General features: G+C 42.5%; 1 pseudogene across 1 annotated transcript in view; it reads right to left on the reverse strand.

The window, feature by feature from the left end:
• Positions 1 to 639: 639 nt before the first annotated feature.
• Positions 640 to 18937, reverse strand: part of LOC309606589 (large ribosomal subunit protein uL30 pseudogene) — a 31869-nt pseudogene continuing 13571 nt past the window's right edge. The window contains exons 2-3 of the transcript XR_014249848.1: positions 1073 to 1352; positions 640 to 894 (exon numbers count right to left, since the gene is read on the reverse strand). The product of XR_014249848.1 is annotated as a large ribosomal subunit protein uL30 pseudogene (transcript). The remainder of the gene's footprint in view (positions 895 to 1072; positions 1353 to 18937) is intronic.

Consider the following 18937-nt stretch of genomic DNA (forward strand, 5'->3'; position numbering starts at 1 on the left):
ACTCTGAGGCAGAATGGGGAGGTGGAGTTGGGAGAAGTTCCTTTCTAGATCCTCCCCGTGTGTCTTCAACTGTTGAGCACAGCAGTGATTTCCTTAATTAAGCAGGAGACAGCCTTAGGAAAACCAGAAGCAAAGCCCTTCGCACTCCAAGGTCCCCAGAATTTTTAGGCCGGTTGCAAAACGAATCTGTGCAAGTCCCTGGGAGGGTCTCCGGGGTCAGCCATCTTGTGGGGACTCATTTCCTTCTTGGCCCGAGGGAACTGCTTCCCTCTAAGATTCCAGCGGGGTGGGGGAGGCAGACCTGGCGGGAACTTCAAGGGCCCAGCCCGGACCCACCCCTTCCCCACCCCTGGGGACGCTGTAGGGACAGAGGAAGGGTGAAAGAAGCAGAAGAGAGCTCCATCCCAACAGTTGCTTTGAAAATCACATTTTAAAAATATCTTAACTGTTTGGTTTTTTAAAGTTTTAGATGTTTACAGGAAAAGAGCAGATGCGAAATCATTCTTTTTTAAGAAAAGAGAGGTCACAGAGGGATTGTGGCAAAAATCTAAAGTTTCCTCAAGGCTGCCCGCACCTGTGCTTCCCCTCCCCCTCTCCCCTCCCCCTCCCCTCCCCCTCCCCTCCCCCTCCTCCCCCGACTGGGTGTGGCCAAGCTGGGGGGTGGGTAAGGCGGCGTAGAGCCTGCAGTGGGGCCACAGTCCAGAGGGCAGCGGGTGTAAGCATCTGCTCCTGTTCGTACTCAAAGCCTTTTCCACACCCGGACTTCTCCAGGGCCTGGCTCCTCTCCCAGCCCTTTCTTCCCACTTATAATTTTGTAGAGCGGCTTAATTCCTGGGGTTTGTATGTGTGCAGAGTCTGTGTGTGCCCTGGGGAGAGGAGCCTGGCTTTACACAACTGAAAATAAAGAACAGTAAACCACAAAATCAAGACACGTATACAAAAAGACAACTTGGAAAGCAATATTTATTCTGGTTTTGCTTTCCTTTTAAAAGGTAATACATGTTCTAGACAGCACGAAATGGAAAACACAAAATGAAAACACAGCGACTCCCCGCATCAGGTGCTAGCTAACCTTTCTGTTAACAGTTTCTTTCTTCTCTTTGGGTTACAGGACATCTGTGACGTTTATTTACCCGTCGGGCTGGGACAGAGACACCCCGCCCTCACCCGTTACTGCCCTCCTGGGTCCACGAAGAGTCGGGGCCCCGCTCACTCCCTGCCCCCCTCCCGCGCGGAGAGGGCGGAGTCAAGGGCGCAGCTCTGGGAGAGGTGTACCTGGAAGCGGGGTCTGGAGTGGAGGACTGGGCGGGGAGTGGCATCAATTTGTTCTGCTGCTGCAGCGGGAAAGGGTTCTGTGAACAATAAGATGACCAGAGATTCCGTCTCGGTCCCTTGACTCAGCGGAAAAGGCCCCAGAGGGCAGAGGGTAACCCCCTCTCTCCTTTATCTCTCCCTTTAAAATGTATCCATTCATTCTCTCATTAAACATTAACCGATCCCCTCCCTGGGCAGGCCGTGGGGCCTCCGAGGTGGGGAAGCTGAAGACCTGGCCTTGCAAGAGCTCTCAGCCTGGGGACAAGGGACAAGGAAGAGGTACTGAATGTGGGGGTCCCCAGGATAGTAGGGGAGAGAGGTGGGAAAGGAGAGGAGAAGGAAGGGCATGTAGCAGAACTCCCCATTTTAAAAAGAATATTATATTAATATATTACAACAGCACTTTTATTTGGAAATGCAAAACAAAACTCTTATTTCTTTATTGAAGTATAGTTGATTTGCAATGTTGTGTTAGTTTCTGGTGTATAATACATATATGTGCACCCATATATACATACATATACATTCTTTTCCGTATTCTTTTCCATTATGGTTTTTTACAGGATATTGAATATAGTTCCCTAACTTCCCTATGCTATACAGTAGGACCTTGTTCTTTATTTTGTATAGTAGGTTGTATCTGCTAATCACAAACTCCTAATTTATCCCTCCCCCAACCCTTGATTTTTTAAAAAATTTTTATTTATTTTTATTTATTTATTTATTTATTTATTTATTTTTTGAATTTTATTTATTTATTTATTTTTGGTTGTGTTGGGTCTTCGTTTCTGTGCGAGGGCTTTCTCTAGTTGTGGCGAGCGGGGGCCACTCTTCATCGCGGTGCGCGGGCCTCTCACCGTCGCGGCCTCTCCCGTTGCGGAGCACAGACTCCAGACGCGCAGGCTCAGTAGTTGTGGCTCACGGGCCTAGCCGCTCCGCGGCATGTGGGATCTTCCCGGACAGGGGCACGAACCCGTGTCCACTGCATTGGCAGGTGAATTCTCAACCACTGCGCCACCAGGGAAGCCCTATTTATTTTTAATTTATTTATTTTTGGCTGCATTGGGTCTTCATTGCTGCGTGTGGGCTTTCTATAGTTGCGGTGAGCGGGGTCTACTCTTCTTTATGGTGCGTGGGCTTATTGTGGTGGCTTCTCTTGATGCGGAGCACGGGCTCTAGGCACGTGGGCTTCAGTAGTTGCAGCATGCAGGCTTAGTAGTTGTGGCTCATGGGCTGTAGAGCGCAGGCTCAGTAGCTGTGGCGCACGGCCTTAGTTGCTCCGCGGCATGTGGGATCTTCCTGGACCAGGGATGGAACCTATGTCCCCTGCATTGGAGGTGGATTCTCAACCACTGTGCCACCAGGGAAGCCTTAATTTTTAAATTTTTATTTATTTTTTTATTTTTTGGCCGCGCCGTGCAGCATGTGATATCTTATCAATAGTTCCCTGACCTGGGATTGAACCCGCGTCCCCTGCATTGGAAGCGCCAAGACCTAACCACTGGACAACCAGGGAAGTACCCCGGATTTTTTTTTCTTAATGCAGACTATAAAAAGTAAAATGGAAGGAAATCTGGTCAAGAAATCTGGTCAAAGGGGTTGTCACAAGTCTCTTATCAGTGATCCTAAACCTGGTGGGGGTGGGGCAGGGCCTTGTCCCTTTCCAGAGGCCTATCAGGAGTGGGTGGATGTGACCTGTTTTTATTTACCAGAATGGGAAGGAGTTTAAAAGGTTGTTACCTGGGACTTCCCTGGTGATGCAGTGGTTAAGAATCCGGCTGCCAATGCAGGGGACACGGTTCGAGCCCTGGTCTGGGAAGATCCCACATGCCGTGGAGCAACTCAGCCTGTGCGCCACAACTACGGAGCCTGCGCTTTAGAGCCCACGCACCACAACTACTGTAGCCCGCGCGCCTAGAGCCCGTGCTCCACAACAAGAGAAGCCACCGCAATGAGAAGCCCGCGCACTGCAACAAAGACCCAACGCAACCATAAATAAAAAGGTTGTTACCTGAAGGGGGGAAGGGGGGAGGTGTGTGGAAGCCAGGAGAGAGCACTTCTGATTAGGAAGCAGAGAATCTGAAGCCTGGGTTCAAAGGGAGAGCTTGGCAAATTCAGGGACACACAAGGAGCTGGAAAGGGAGGTGGTGAAGAGAGGCAGTGGAAAGAACTGAGGCTGGGAGATTGACAGGGCTGGGGCACCCAGGACCTCGAGCCCTTGTGGAGGTTTCTGATCTGTGTCCCCTGGGGTGGTGAGAAACCACAGGGTGTTGGCTAGAGTTCCTTGTTTAAAATGAACAAAATTCCACTTGAACTATTTTAAGAAAGACGAAGGCTTTCTTAGAGCTGAAAGAACAAACAGGCAGGCCCAGGGAAGAGGAAGAGGCGGGTCCCAGCTACAGGAACTTGTGTGCTAACTCTCTAGGTAATAAGGAGAGCTTCCTTTACTAGGCTCCCACCATGTGCCAAGTGTTGCTCTCAGCACTTCACATGCATGAGCCTATTTAATCCTCAAGTGACCAGGCCTCAGTAAGTGTGACCAGTTGTTCTGATTCCCCACTGCATAGGTGAGGACACTGAGGCATGGGACCGTTATGTGACTTGCTCAAAGTCATACAGTTTAGTGAATGGTGGAGTTGAAATTCAAATCTAAGCCATATGGCTCCAGAGCCCACACCCAAAACCCCACCCCATAAAGCTGCCTCTCACATCAATAGATTTAACATTTCTATGTATCTTCACTCAAGATGAAAATTCCCAGGAAAGAAGGAATTCCCTGGCGGTCCAGTGGTTAGGACTCCATGCTTCCACTGCAGGGGGCACAGGTTTAATCCCTGGTTGGGGAACTAAGATCCTGCAAGCTCCGAGGTGTGGCCAAAAAAAAAAAATTCCCGGGAAAGAGAGCCTGATTGGCCCAGTGTGGGACTCTTGCCCACCTGGGGTGGCCCATTGGCCAGATGCTGGGATTGTCAGTCCCACCATACCCACATAGAAAGAGGCCAGAGGAAAGATGGTGCCATGACTGGAAGAGATCGTAGATAGACAAATGGTCTAGCACTCTACCATGGAGGTGATGGAAGAAGGGAAATGATGAAGTCAGATTTGTATTCTAGGAAGACCATTCTGGCTCCCTGGTGGAGGATGGATTAGAGGGCCCAAGAGTAGGGGCCAGGATCCCCACTGAGGACATTGGTCCAGTCATCCTGCAGAAAATGCTAATGAATTCAGCCAGGGTGGCAGGAAGTATATGGAGAAAGGTATGGGTTTGCAAGATACAGAAGAGGTATTAATGGGATGGAGGAGCAGGAAGTTCAAGTGGAGAGGATTCAAGAATAACTGTAAAGCTCTGGCTTGAACCATTGGGTTGATGGAGGTGCCAGAAGAAGCAGGTATGGGAAGGTATGGGCCAGGATAAATTCAAGATGTCTGTGACCCATCAAGGTGAGATGCTCAAGGGGCAGCTAGGTGATGGGGAGATCTGTAGGGAACTTTGCTTGGATTGACGGCTCTGCAGGGCCGCACCAAGCTCATAGGGTACCTTTTAGAACATGGGTTGGCAAATTTTTTCTGTAAAGGGCCAGATAGTACATATTTTAGGCTTTGTGGATCATATGGTTTCTGTCGAAAGTACTCAACTCTGCTGTTGGAGCATGAAAGCAGTCACAGACAATGCTTAAACAAATGTGCATGACTGTGTTCCAACAAAACTTTATGTATGGACACTGAAATTTAAATTTCATATCATCTTTACATGTCAAGAAATAGTATTCTTCTGATTTTTTTTTCAACCATCGAAAAATGTTAAAACCATTCTTAGCTTGTAGGGATCATATAAAAACAGGGAGCAGGTTGAGAATTCAACATGCAGGCTGTACTTTGCTGATCCTCTTTTTTTTTTTTTTAAATTAATTTATTTATTTATTTTTGGCAGTGTTGGGTCTTCGTTGCTGCGCGTGGGCTTTCTCTAGTTGCGTTGAGCAGGGGCTACGCTTGGTTGTGGTGCGTGGGCTTCTCATTTGCAGTGGCTTCTCTTGCTGTGGAGCACCGGCTCTAGGCGTGCGGGCTTCAGTAATTGTGGCACGTGGGCTCAGTAGTTGTGGCGCACGGGCTCTAGAGCGCAGGCTCAGTAGTTGTGGCGCACGGGCTCTAGAGCACAGGCTCAGTAGTTGTGGTGCACGGGCTTAGTTGCTCCGCGGCATGCGGGATCTTCCCAGACCAGGGATCGAACCCGTGTCCCCTGCATTGGCAGGCAGATTCTTAACCACTGCGCCACCAGGGAAACATGATCCTTGGTTTTTTTTGTTGTTTTTTTTTTGGTTGTTGTTTTCTGTTTGTTTTTTTAATGTTTGGCTGTGCCTCGCAGCTTGTGGGATCTTAGTCCCCCGACCAGGGATCGAACCCAGGCCCTTGGCAGTGAGAGCACAGAGTCCCAACCACTGGCCCGCCAGGGAATTCACTGATCCCTGTTTTAAAGAATTAGAAAAAGTCACCCTGTTCTCCAGTAGGACATTTTATAGGTTAGTTTATTATTTCTCAATATTACAATTATGACAAACATTAAGGCATTCTGTGTAAATTACACAAATATTGAATGTAAAATAATAGAAAATTATCATTGTTGCAAATGTATTACAATTCTTCAATGGTAGTCATATTGGAGTTCAGAAAATAACAAGATGTTTGGTTCTTTTTTTTTTTTTTTTTTTTTTTAATTTTTGGCTGTGTTGGGTCTTCGTTTCTGTGCGAGGGCTTTCTCTAGTTTCTGTGCGAGGGCTTTCTCTAGTTGCGGCGAGCAGGGGCCACTCTTCATCGCGGTGCGCAGGCCTCTCACTATCGCGGCCTCTCTTGTTGTGGAGCACAGGCTCCAGACACGCAGGCTCAGTAGTTGTGGCTCACGGGCCCAGTTGCTCCGCGGCATGTGGGATCTTCCCAGACCAGGGCTCGAACCCGTGTCCCCTGCATTGGCAGGCAGATTCTCTGCCACTGCGCCACCAGGGAAGCCCCAGATGTTTGGTTCTTAATACATTAATGTCCCATCAAAATCTTCTTTTATGTATAAAGTTTATTTCAATTGTAAATTTTATACAGAGTTGCAGTAGTCCATATTTATCATATTCTTCAAGTTATATATGTTGTCTGGATTAGAACATTTTTAAAAGGTCATGATATTCTTTTAATATCATAAATCTTTCTTTTAAGGATGTTATTAGTGGGTCGGGTATAGCAAAATAAATTGAAATAATTTTGAAATTGAATTTTAGTTCTTGGAAATCACAATAAAATGAGTCTTCCTTCTTTTTCTTAGCATTTTCTACCTGGGTAATGGCATCAATGTTGAAATTCTGTAATTTGACATCAATAACCTATTTTTCATAAATCTTGCTTCCTGTTTTAGACAAAGAACATAACTTTTTCAGCGCTTTCAAGGGCATTATGTATATAAACTTTTGGTTCCTGTAAGATTTATTTAAAAAATTTTACCTAAATACCATTTCATATTAGCCCTGAGCAAATACATTTAAAAGTTGAAATTTGCTAGAATATACTTTGCATTCTAGAATCTATATCATTATTATTGATAATATAATTAACAGTTCCTAAAAAGGGCTTTGCATCCTGCCTCTTGAGTTTTTAGTGACATTATGGCATTCACTTAACTTTCTCATTGTGAATTCAACATTGACATTCAGTGTTGGAAAATTTATGTTTGAAAATACATGTTTAAAACACTCCAGCATTTCATCAAAACTGAAATTTTGCTGGATTTTTCCTGGACAATATTTAAAAATTCAGTGATGTCAAAAGAATATTTTACCACATCATTCACTATTAATTTTAAAGAATACAGAAAACAGATTTCCCAGAATTATTTTTCAAGAATCTTTTGTTACAATCTATTATGGTTTTCCATGCATTTTTGCTGCATTGTCATATTCCTGGCCTCTTGGGTTATTTTTGTCTAGATTCAGTTTTTGTAAGTGGTCTACTGAGAATGTAAAATCCTTCTCTAGTCAATTCATCTGCTAAACAAAATCCCCCAGTATGTTCACGTATAGGTATTTTTGTATTTTGGAAATCAACAAATCTGAAATAATTGTTTTGTATTCTACATAATTTGTTCCTAGAACTGTATTTAAAATAACTGAGTAATGTCTAACATTTTTACTTTATTCAACATGTTCTTATTCACTGCATCTATATCTACATATATTTAATTATTTTGTTTTGTCTTTTATTCCCTAAACATGTGTAATATTACTTTGTGTCATTGTTTATATTTTGCATAAATATTCTGACATAATTGTATCAAATTCTGCTATGATTACTGCCAAATTAAGAACATTTCCCACACTCAACCTTCTTGGATGAGCTTGGATATTCCTTCATCAAAAAGTGAATCATAAGTATCATATGTTCAAAACAGCACCCATTTTTTCTCATTTTTCACCGGGATATATTTTTGGAATCAGATTTCAATTTGGTTGGTGTGCATTTAACTTTCTTCATGTTTATTAGGAATATGCAGTAAATGCTGCCAATCTTTGCTTTCATTTTCATTCTAGCGTTGATTTGTTTTTTGTGTGTGTGTGTGTTTTTTCCCATCCCCAAAGACTTTACAATGTAGACAAAATAAAGAATCCTTTGAGGTAGAATAAAGTAACCAGGAGTTAGTGATTTTTTTTTTTAAGAAGAATTGAGAGTATTAATTTTCCAAAACTTCCTATCAATGTTGTTCTTTGGAAACTTAACATTTCTTACCTGAGATAGATAATTTCAACCAGAGTTGCCTGTTTAATATGCAAAGTTCTGTGGTTCTGTGGTCAGGTACCTGACAGGCAGCAAGTACATTTGGTTTAATGGATTCTTAGTTTTTGTTTTTTTCCTCTCTTCTAGTTTTTCTTGAATTCCATCAGTTATGAGAGTGTGGAAGACCAAAGTAAACTCCCATCCTGCCCCACCAGCAGTGTGTTAGTGCTGTGTTTTGCTAAAACTAGTACCTCTGAACTTTTTCCCTTTCTTCTGGCAATCCATTTAATTTTTCCAGAAATCTAGTCATCTAGAGGCATTGCTAAGTATGGTTAATGGAAGTAGAATGCTGAAGACAGTGCCTAGATCATTGTAAGCAACTACATACATATTTTTTAAATAAATAAAATTTATTTAACAGCTTTCCGATTTCTTTTTCTGGATCTCATGATTAATTTTTTAAGTTTATTTTTTAAATATTTGTTTGTTTGTTTGTTTGTTTGTTTATTTACTTTTGGCCACACTGCCCAGTATGAGAGATCATAGTTCCCCAACCAGGTATCGAACCTGTGCCCCCTGCAGTGGAAGTGCAGAGTCTTAACCACTGGACCACCAGGGAAGTCCCTGGATCTCATGGTGCTTTGAAAAAAGAAATTTTTTTTTATCTGAGGAGAAATAATATTATAATTTAGTATTTTATCTTATTATTCATAACACTTTAAAATATTATCAGTGTTATGTACTAATAAACTTTAACAGTATATAATATTTGTAGTAATGAAATTTCTATAACAGTAAATAAACAATTGATATAATTGGCAGGTCATTATATAATAATCTTTAACTTTATCTATGTAATTCTTTGTAGATTTTTAATGGTGGATTCATGATAGTTATTACATAATAATTTGTGTCATTATGAAAGTATTAGTAAATTTAATTTACTAATAATAACAACAATAACCTCATAGTACAGACATATAGAAGCAGATGGTGTGAACTATAAGATAAAATATATCACATTTGGCCAGGCCACTGATACCAATAGGATACTTTTCTTTTCTTTTCTTTTTTAGATGATAACTGGTCAATACTGCAGTCAAAAAAGCAGATCTTGTTTAAGTTATTTTAGGTATTAGAGCAACAAATGTTTTGATTATTGTCAAAATGGAATGACTTTGTTAGAAAAAGACACTTTAGTGTATGCATAACATTATTGCAGTAACTATACAAATCACTATGACTTTGGAGTCAGCAAAATTATAATAAAATGTTCTTTAAAATTCTGAATAGCAAAGATATCTAGATGTGGTGGTGTTGTACAGTGTATAACCTTAACAACAATACCCAGAGGCTTTGCTATGGGAGTGATCAAGTGCAGAATGGTGAAAGGAACACCAGTTCCAGATGAGGGGCATTATTTTATCCTAATCCCATGAAAACTAGGGGAGGGTGGAGGGGAGATGAGAGGAGGGCTACAGATACAGCCTGAAATACTTCCTGCAGGGCTTACCCCCGATCATCCTACAGAGTGACCTCTCTACTCTCATTTTCTCTGACCTTAAAAACTGGGACCTATCAGCAACCTAGTCCTTACTCAAGCTTACTCTGCTCTGAAGTGTAGAACCATCTTGGTTTACCTAGTCTCTCTCAAAACTTTTTAATTGGCTCTTCCTACATTCCTCAAGTACATGATGATATATCCTTAGATTGCTTCTCTAGGCTTCTCCCTATATCATCTTGTCAATCATTCATTTCATTCACTCATTCAATAAGCATATCAGGCCCCCGCTAGACTCAGGATGTTTGAAAATGGACCAGTCATCGTCCCTGGCCTCTGGGACTAATGGAAGACAGGCAGGTAGACTTACTATGTTTCAGACACCGGGTCTTAGTTGCAGCAGGCAGGTTCCTCAGCTGTGGCATGAGAACTCTTAGTTGCAGCATGCACTTGGGATCTAGTTCCCTGACCAGGGATCGAACCCCAGCCCCCTGCATTGGGAGCGCGGAGTCTTATCCACTGCGCCACAAGGGAAGTCGCTCAGACCCTGTTTTAAATACTTTACATGGGTTATCTCATTCAGTCCTTGCCACACACTCAGTGGTGGATTGGATGAAAGAATGTGGATAAAGAAGGTGCCATGACCTGAGATTCCTGGGCTGATTGGATGAAACACAGAAAAGTCTAGTATAATTTTTTTTGGCAACTGGGTGAATGGTGGTGTCACTTACAGAATTAGGAATAAACAGTAGGTTTGGGGAGGAGGAGTGAGATGATGAGTGAAGGTCTAGACAAACTGGGTTTTCAATATTTGTGGGATATCCATGTGGAAGAGTCTAATAAACAGTTGATGGCTATGAGAAAAGTCAGTACTGAACACTTAAATCTGAGCATAATTAGTATATAAATTGCAGCTGCATGAATAGAAGCACCCAAAGAAAGACCAATTAAAAAAAGAGAATCCCAGATTAAAAGCATGAGAAACAGCAACATAAAATATGCAGGCTATATCTTCCAAGATTCTTCTGTTGTAAATAATAGAAACCCAAATAAAACTGACTTAAGCAAAAACAAAACAAAAAAGAGTTTCTTGACTCAGAAAAAAGAACTAGCTTTGGGGTATGGCTAGATCATGGCATTTGTCCTCTGGGTTAGCTTTCTTCTCAGGCAAGCTCTTTCTATAAAAAAGATAACAACTAAAGTCCATAGGAAGAACATAGTGCTTTCTTAATAGTTCTAGCGAAAGTCCTCGGAATGATTCTCAATGGTCCGTATTGAGTCATTAGACATTTCTTGAGCCATAATAAATTGGCCAGGCGTAGGTCATAAGCTTTCTCTTGTCGTGGGGGTGGGACTGGTGTCCCTTGAACCAAGATAGGTGGAAGGATGGTTCCCCACAGGAAAATGGATCTATTCTTCTCAGTCGAAGGGGAAGTGGAGCCTGTGTATGCACAAGCCACCAATGCCCATTACATAGCAAGGGATATAAACCCAGGAAGGAGGTGAAAAGTAATGGGTCTAAGGGTAGAAGGTGCACCCCACAAGAGGGTGGTATTACTGGAAGCAAGAAAAGACAAAGTTTCAAGTAGGGCATAGTCATCAGGGTCAAATGAGAGATCAGGGAGAATGAGGAATGAGCCATATTTACTGGATTTAGCATTAAGAGATTTTAGTTGGAGTGGTGAGAGTGAAGCAAGATTTCAATGGTTGAAGGATGAAGGAAAGGCAAAGAAGTAGAGTCTTTATGTCGACAACTGTTTCAAGTACTTTGGCTATGAAAGGGAAGAGAGAGATTGGGTGGCGCCAGTGGGGAGAGACTTGAGTCTGTTGAAAATAAAGAGCTAGGAATAATAATATTATTATATCTATCATTCCCTGAGCACTTACTAGGTGCCTGACGACATTTTTCTATGTTTGAATATAAAATTTTGGCCCATGCACTTCATGGTGCAGATTTGGTTAAAGAAATGGTCTAGAAACAATGGCAATTTCAAACTCTAAACCTACGTACATGCTTCCTATTAGCTACAATAGATGAACTTTCGTGTTCCTACTTAAAGCCAATCACCCAAGTCACTAGCCTTGATGACATTGCTCCATTGATCTTCCTCTTTCTCTATATCACCCACTTTTGCTCTCTACTGGATCATTCCCATCAGTTTACAAACACTGTACTTCTACCATCTTAAAAGAAACTTCTCTTCACTCTACCTTCCTGCCAATCTCCTCCAAAGAGTTATGTCTTGTCTCTTCGCTATCTTTAATTCCTCTCCTCTCATTCTCTTTTAATCCTACTCCAATCTGATTTTGGCTCCAGGATTCCACTGAAACTGCCTGGCCAAGGTCACCAGTGACCTCCGTTTTGTTAAATTCCCTCCTCCTCCTCGATACACTTATTTGTCTTGGTTTCCAGGACTCCACATCATCTACCTCCCATCTCTTCTCTGTCTCTTTGTGGATTCCTTCCCTTCTCCCAGACCTCTTAACGTGGGAGTGCTCCACGTCTCAAAATTTGATCCTATTCTCTTCTCTCCCTACTTGCACCCCCTTGCCAATCTCGTCCAGTTTCATAGTTTAAATTCCATTTGTATGCCAGTAACTTCCAAATTTATATTTCTAGCCCAGACCTCTTTCCTGAACTCCAAACTTATTTATCTGTCCAGTCACATACTGCTTGAATCTGCTTGAAAGTTGAATAGATATCTCAAATTTAAAATGTTCAGGGGCTTCCCTAGTGGCACAGTGGTTGAGAATCTGCCTGCCAGTGCAGGGGACATGGGTTCAAGCCCTGGTCTGGGAAGATCCCACATGCCGCGGAGCAGCTGGGCCCGTGAGCCACAACTACTGAGCCTGCGCGTCTGGAGCCTGTGCTCCGCAACAAGAGAAGCCGCGACAGTGAGAGGCCCGCGCACCGCGATGAAGAGTGGACCCCGCTTGCCGCAACTAGAGAAAGCCCTCGCACAGAAACGAAGACCCAACACAGCCAAAAATAAATAAATAAATAAATAAATAAATAAATAAATAAATAAAATGTTCAAAACTGGGACTTCCCTGGTGGTCCAGTAGTTAAGATCCACCTTCCAATGCAGAGGATGCGGGTTCCATCCTGGTCAGGGAATTAAGATCCCATATGGCAGGGTCAACTAAGCCCAAGGTGCCACAACTAGAGAGAAGCCCATGCGTTGCCACAAAGATCCTAAGTGCCCCAACTAAGACCCAATGCAGCCAAATAAATAAATAAATATTTTTAAAAAATGTTCAGAACGGAACTCCTAATCTCTCCCTCTGCTCCCCCAAATTCCTCATTCCATAGCCTTCCACCACAAAATTGAGGGCATCTTTCCAGTACTCAGGCCTCCAAATCCTCAAGTGATCTTAGTGGTATACCAAAGGTGGGGATGGAGAGTGGGACAGACAATGCAGTGGTCTGCCGTGGTGGAGAGGGAGTATTTTATGACTTTTTAGACATTGCTAAAAATCGCTGGTGCATGATGATAGCAAACAGCAGACCAACATCTAGCCCATTTTATTATTTTATATTCTCTACAGAAAATGCACACCTTTACCCCTTATTGCCTAAATCCAGGGAGAACCATCTCATCACCATGACCACCTTCCCTTGCTCTGCTACCTTCTTTAATTCCTCTCTTTTCTTTCACCCTCCCCTGCCTCATTCCTTTATTTAGGAAATCCTATTAACTCTACCTTCAAAAAGGAGCCAGAAGCCAGCCTCTTCTTAGCACTTCCATGATGCCACTTTTGTCTGAGCTGCCATCATCACTTTTTTAGGTTCACTGTAAACAGCCTCCAAGTAGGTCTCTGTGCTTCTATCCTTGCCCCCGCTCAGTCTATTCCTGAGGCAACAGCCAGAGTGATCTTTTATAGAAACATAAGTCACATCATGTGGAGGCCCTGCTCAATATCCCGCAATGGCTCCTCATCTCAGTGTTCACCATGGCCTCTTAGGCCAGACCTCCTCTCCTACTCTTTCTTCTCTATCCCTTGCTCTTTCTGTTCCTACGCCAGGGCCTTTGCAAGAGCTGGCTGTCCCCATTGCCTAGATTGCTCTTCCCTCCAGGTGTCAGCTTGGCCAACTCCCTGACCTCCCTCAAGTGTTTGTTCACATGTCACCTTCTCAATGTGGTTTATCTACCCTGAGGACCCTTTTTATTTTTATTTTTTTAAGTTTATTTATTTATTTATTTTTGGCTGCATTGGGTCTTCGCTGCTGTGTGTGGGCTTTCTCTAGTTGTGGCGAGCAGGGGCTACTCTTCGTTGTGGTGCATGGGCTTCTCATTGCAGTGGCTTCTCTTGTTGCAGAGCTCGGGCTCTAGGCGCGCAGGCTTCAGTAGTTGTGGCATGCAGGCTTAGTAGTTGTGGCTCATGGGCTCTAGAGCACAGGCTCAGTAGCTGTGGCGCACGGCCTTAGTTGCTCCGTGGCATGTGGGATCTTCCCGGACCAGGGCTCGAACCCGTGTCCCCTGCATTGGCAGGCGGATTCTTAACCACTGCGCCACCAGGGAAGCCCTGGGACCCTTTTTAAATGCTACAATCTGTGTGCCCTACCCCCACCCTCAGCACATTTGAGTCCTCTAAATCTTTTTTTTCTCTTAATCTATGTTTTATTTTTCCTTGTCACTTTTACTCTCTAATGAAATACATAATTTACTAAGTTTATTGTTCATTGTCTTTCTCTCCAGAGTAGAGTGTAAGCTCCCTGAGGGCAAAGACATTTGTTTATTCACTGATATATCCCAAAAGTATGGTGACCATACATTTATCATCCCAACCAGGAGTGAAAGGAGGCGTTATTTTCTGGGACGTCTTGAGTATAAACCAAGATTTTTTGCCAGCAAACTGGCATATGATCATTCTACCCAAAGGCCCAGAGTCAAATTTTTCACTTGCCTATCTGGAAACCGTTGAAGAGATCCAAGTACAGAATTGATAGCAGAACTTTCCCCATCCAGATTTTCCCAGCACACTTCTCACCTCATTTTCATTCCTGCCCCTTTATTATACAGTCTCCCACTGCTGCCAGAATAACATCTCTCTTTCCCTCATTTCCAATCCCGTTCTCCTTCCTCTCCCCTCAAGGACAATCATTTAGTTAATCCTTGGAATTATAATTAAGTATTATTGTAAATTTCAATAATGTTTTAATAACAGTACCTTTGTGTGTTTGAGTTTAATTTATGAGAATGAGACGGTGTTTCTTTATTTTTAATTATTCTTTTTTATTGGAGTGTAGTTGATTTACCACATTGTGTTAGTTTCTGCTGTACAGCAAAGTGTGTCAGTTATACATATATATATCTCCACTCTTTTTTAGATTTTATTCCCATATAGGTCATTACAGAGTATTGAATAGAGTTCCCTGTGCTATACAGTAGGTTCTTGTTAGTCATCTATTTTATATATAGTAGTGTGTATATGTCATTCACAATCTCCCAATTTATCCCTCCCCCGCCCCTTTCCCCTTTGGTAACCATAAGTTTGTTTTCTGCATCTGTGACTCAATTTCTGTTCTGTAAATAAGTTCATTTGTACCATTTTTTTAGATTCCTCATTTAAGCGATATCATATGACATTTGTTTTTCTCTGACTTTCTTCACTCAGTATAACAATTTCTAAGTCCATCATGTCGCTTGCTGCAAATGGCATTATTTCATTCTTTTTTATGGCTGAGTAATATTCCATTGTATATATGAACCACATCTTCTTTTTTTTTTTTTGGCTGTCTTGGGTCTTTGTTGCTGTGCATGGGCTTTCACTAGTTGCAGTGAGTGGGGGCTACTCTTCCTTGTGGTGCACGGGCTTCTCATTGTGGTGGCTTCTCTTGTTGAGGATCACAGGCTCTAGGGCACACGGGCTTCTGTAGTTGTGACTCGCAGGCTCTAGCGTGCAGGCTCAGTAGTTGTGGTGCCTGGGCTTAGTTGCTCCGCGGCATGTGGGATCTTCCCGGACCAGGACTCGAACCCATGTCCCCTGCACTGGCAGGCGGACTCCTAACCACTGAGCCACCAGGGAAGCCCCTGTACCACATCTTCTTTATCCATTCATCTGTAAATGGACATTTAGGTTGCTTCCATGTCCTGGCTATTGTAAATAGTGCTGCAATGAACACTGGGGGTGCATGTATCCTTTCCAATTATGGTTTTCTCTGGGTATATGCCCAGCAGTGGAATTGCTGGGTCATATGGTAACTCTATTTTTAGTTTTTTAAGGGAGTTCCATACTGTTCTCTATAGGGGCTGCACCAATTTACATTGCTACCAGCAGTATATAGGAGGGTTCGCTTTTCTCCACACCCCCTCCAGCATTTGCTATTTGTAGTTGATGGTGGCCATTCTAACAGGTGTGAGGTGATACCTCATAGTAGTTTTGTTTTTTTTTTAACAATTCGAAGTCCACCTACCCTTTTTTTTTTTTTTTTTTTGATAAATTTATTTATTTATTTATTTTTGGCTGTGTTGGGTCTTCGTTTCTGTGCGAGGGCTTTCTCTAGTTGCGGCGAGCGGGGGCCACTCTTCATCGCGGTGCACGGGCCTTTCACTGTCGCGGCCTCTCTTGTTGTGGAGCACAGGCTCCAGACGCGCAGGCTCAGTAGTTGTGGCTCACGGGCCTAATTGCTCCGCGGCATGTGGGATCTTCCCAGACCAGGGCTCGAACCCGTGTCCCCTGCATTGGCAGGCAGATTCTCAACCACTGCGCTACAAGGGAAGCCCCCCCTCATAGTAGTTCTGATTTGCATTTCTCTAATAATTAGTGATGTTGAGCATCTTTTCATGTGCCTCTTGTCCAGCTGTATCTCTTCTTTGGAGAAATGTCTGTTTAGACCTTTGGCCCATTTTTTGATTGGGTTGTTTGGGGACTGTGTTTCTTACTTAAAAAAATTTTTTTTCCATAACAGTATGTTTCAAAGATCCATTCCTGGTGCTCTGTGTACCAAAGCCTAATACTCCATTGAGTGCATCTGCCCCATTTCATCCTTCCCTTCCCCCAGTGATGGACACTTGGTGCCTCATCATCTCTGAAAACACAAGCAAGGCCGTGATGAACATTCTTGTACAAGTTCTGTTAGGACCATTGTAAACATTTCTTTGAAATATAAGATAGGAAGTGAATTGATGTATCATAGGATGTGCTTATCTTTAATCTGATCAAGTTCAGATATTTTGATCCCTAAAATGGCTGCAGACCTGAGGGATCCTGTATGCCTCTGTCCTTGACAACATTCAGATTATCTGGCTTTTTACTTTTTGCTACTCTAATAGTATGAAGTTGTATCTCACCATGGTTCTAATTTGCATTTTTCTGATGACTAATAAGCTTGAGCATCTCCTCATTTGCTTGTTAGCCTTTCACTTTAACTTTTCTGTAAATTGTCTGCTCATATATCCTTTGCCAATGCTAATTTGCAGGAATTCTAGTTTAGTCATTGTCAGTTTTAATTATTACAAATATCTTCCTCCACTCTGTATTCCATCTTTAAACTCTGTCCATTATATCATGCTTTGAATAGAAATCCTTAATTTTAATGTGATCAAAATAGTTTGTGCTTTCGATTTAAATTTTATTTAAGGAATACTTAACGACTCCTAGGTGAAATATATTCTCCTTTCAACTCAAGACTTTTGTCTTTCACATTCAGGTCTTTATTCCATTTTGAGCCTACCTTTGTATATCATGTTTACTGTGAATCAGTTTTCCCAACTCCACGCACAAAATAAACCACCCCTTCCACATTGATTGTGGTACCTCCTTTCTTGTATATTAAGTTCTCATATCTACCTGGATTTTATTTCATTGGTCTGTTTGTTCTTGAACTAAAATGTGTTCTTGAACAATGCTACAATGTATTTTATTCCTATGGTTTTGTAGTGTATTTTAGTATTTGATAAGGTTAGTCTCCCTTCTTCACAAAGCCTTTTCAAGGTGGAACTTTACTTGTAGATCTTTAATCTAGAATTATTTTTGAGATTGCAATTAATTTGTAGACTATTGGGGAGAGTTGACATCTATATAATTTTGAGTTATTCCACCTAAAACATGTCTCTTCAGTCTTTTTTCTGTCCTTACAACATTGGCCAGACCTCCAGTAATATGTTAAACAATAGTGGTGATTGGGCATCCTGGTCTTGTTCCTAGTCTAAAAGGAACACACTAAGAAGCCTCAATTAAATGTAATACTTGCTGTAAATTTTTGGTATAAAATCTTTACCAAGTTGAGGTTGCTGAGTTTAAAAAGTATTGTAATAATAAGGTGAACTTTATAAAGTGCCTTTTTTCCAACATCAGTTGAAATAATCTTGTGTCTTTTTTTTTTTAATCTTGTGTCTTTCATCATTAATCTATTAATATAAAATTACATCAATAGGGCTTCCCTGGTGGTGCAGTGGTTAAGAATCCACCTGCCAATGCAGGGGACACGGGTTCGAGCCCTGGTCGGGGAAGATCCCACATGCCGCAGAGCAACTAAGCCCGTGCACCACAACCACTGAGCCTGGGCTCTAGAGCCCATGAGCCACAACTACTAAGCCTGCGTGCCACAACTACTGAAGCCCACGTGCCTAGAGCCTATGCTCTGCAACAAGAGAAGCCACCGCAATGAGAAACCCTAGCACCACAACGAAGAGTAGCCCCCCGCTCACCGCAACTAGAGAAAAGCCCTCGCGCAACAATGAAGACCCAACACAGCCAAAAATAAATAAATAAATTTAAAAAAAATTACATCAATAGATTTTAAAAATATTGACCCATGCTTTTTTCTGTGGGGTTAATCCTACTTGACCAAGATGTTTTGTTTTATTTATTTATTTATTTTTTTTTTAATAAATTTATTTATTTATTTATGGCTGTGTTGGGTCTTCGTTCCTGTGCGAGGGCTTTCTCTAGTTGCGGCAAGCGGGGGCCAATCTTCATCGCGATGCGCGGGCCTCTCACTATCGTGGCCTCTCTTGTTGCGGAGCACAGGCTCCAGACGCGCAGGCTCAGTAGCTGTGGTTCATGGGCCTAGTTGCTCCGCGGCATGTGGGATCTTCCCAGACCAGGGCTCGAACCCGTGTGCCCTGCATTGGCAGGCAGAGTCTCAACCACTGCGCCACCAGGGAAGCCCCTGTTTTATTTTTTTTTGGTTGTGTTGCACGGCTTACGGGATCTTAGTTGCCTGACCAGGGATTGAACCTGGGCCTTCGGCAGTGAACGCACGGAGTCCTAACCACCGGACCACCAGTGAATTCCCAAGATGCATTATTTTTTATTATAATTATAGGCAACCTTTATTGAACACTATGTGACAAGCACAGTTCTAGCTACTTAATTTTTTTTGCATTTAATCCTCATGACAACCCTTTGAGGTAGGCATATTATACC

The sequence above is a fragment of the Balaenoptera borealis genome (assembly GCF_965194805.1).
Source record: "Balaenoptera borealis genome assembly, chromosome: 1".
Classification (NCBI taxonomy): Eukaryota; Metazoa; Chordata; class Mammalia; order Artiodactyla; family Balaenopteridae; genus Balaenoptera; species Balaenoptera borealis.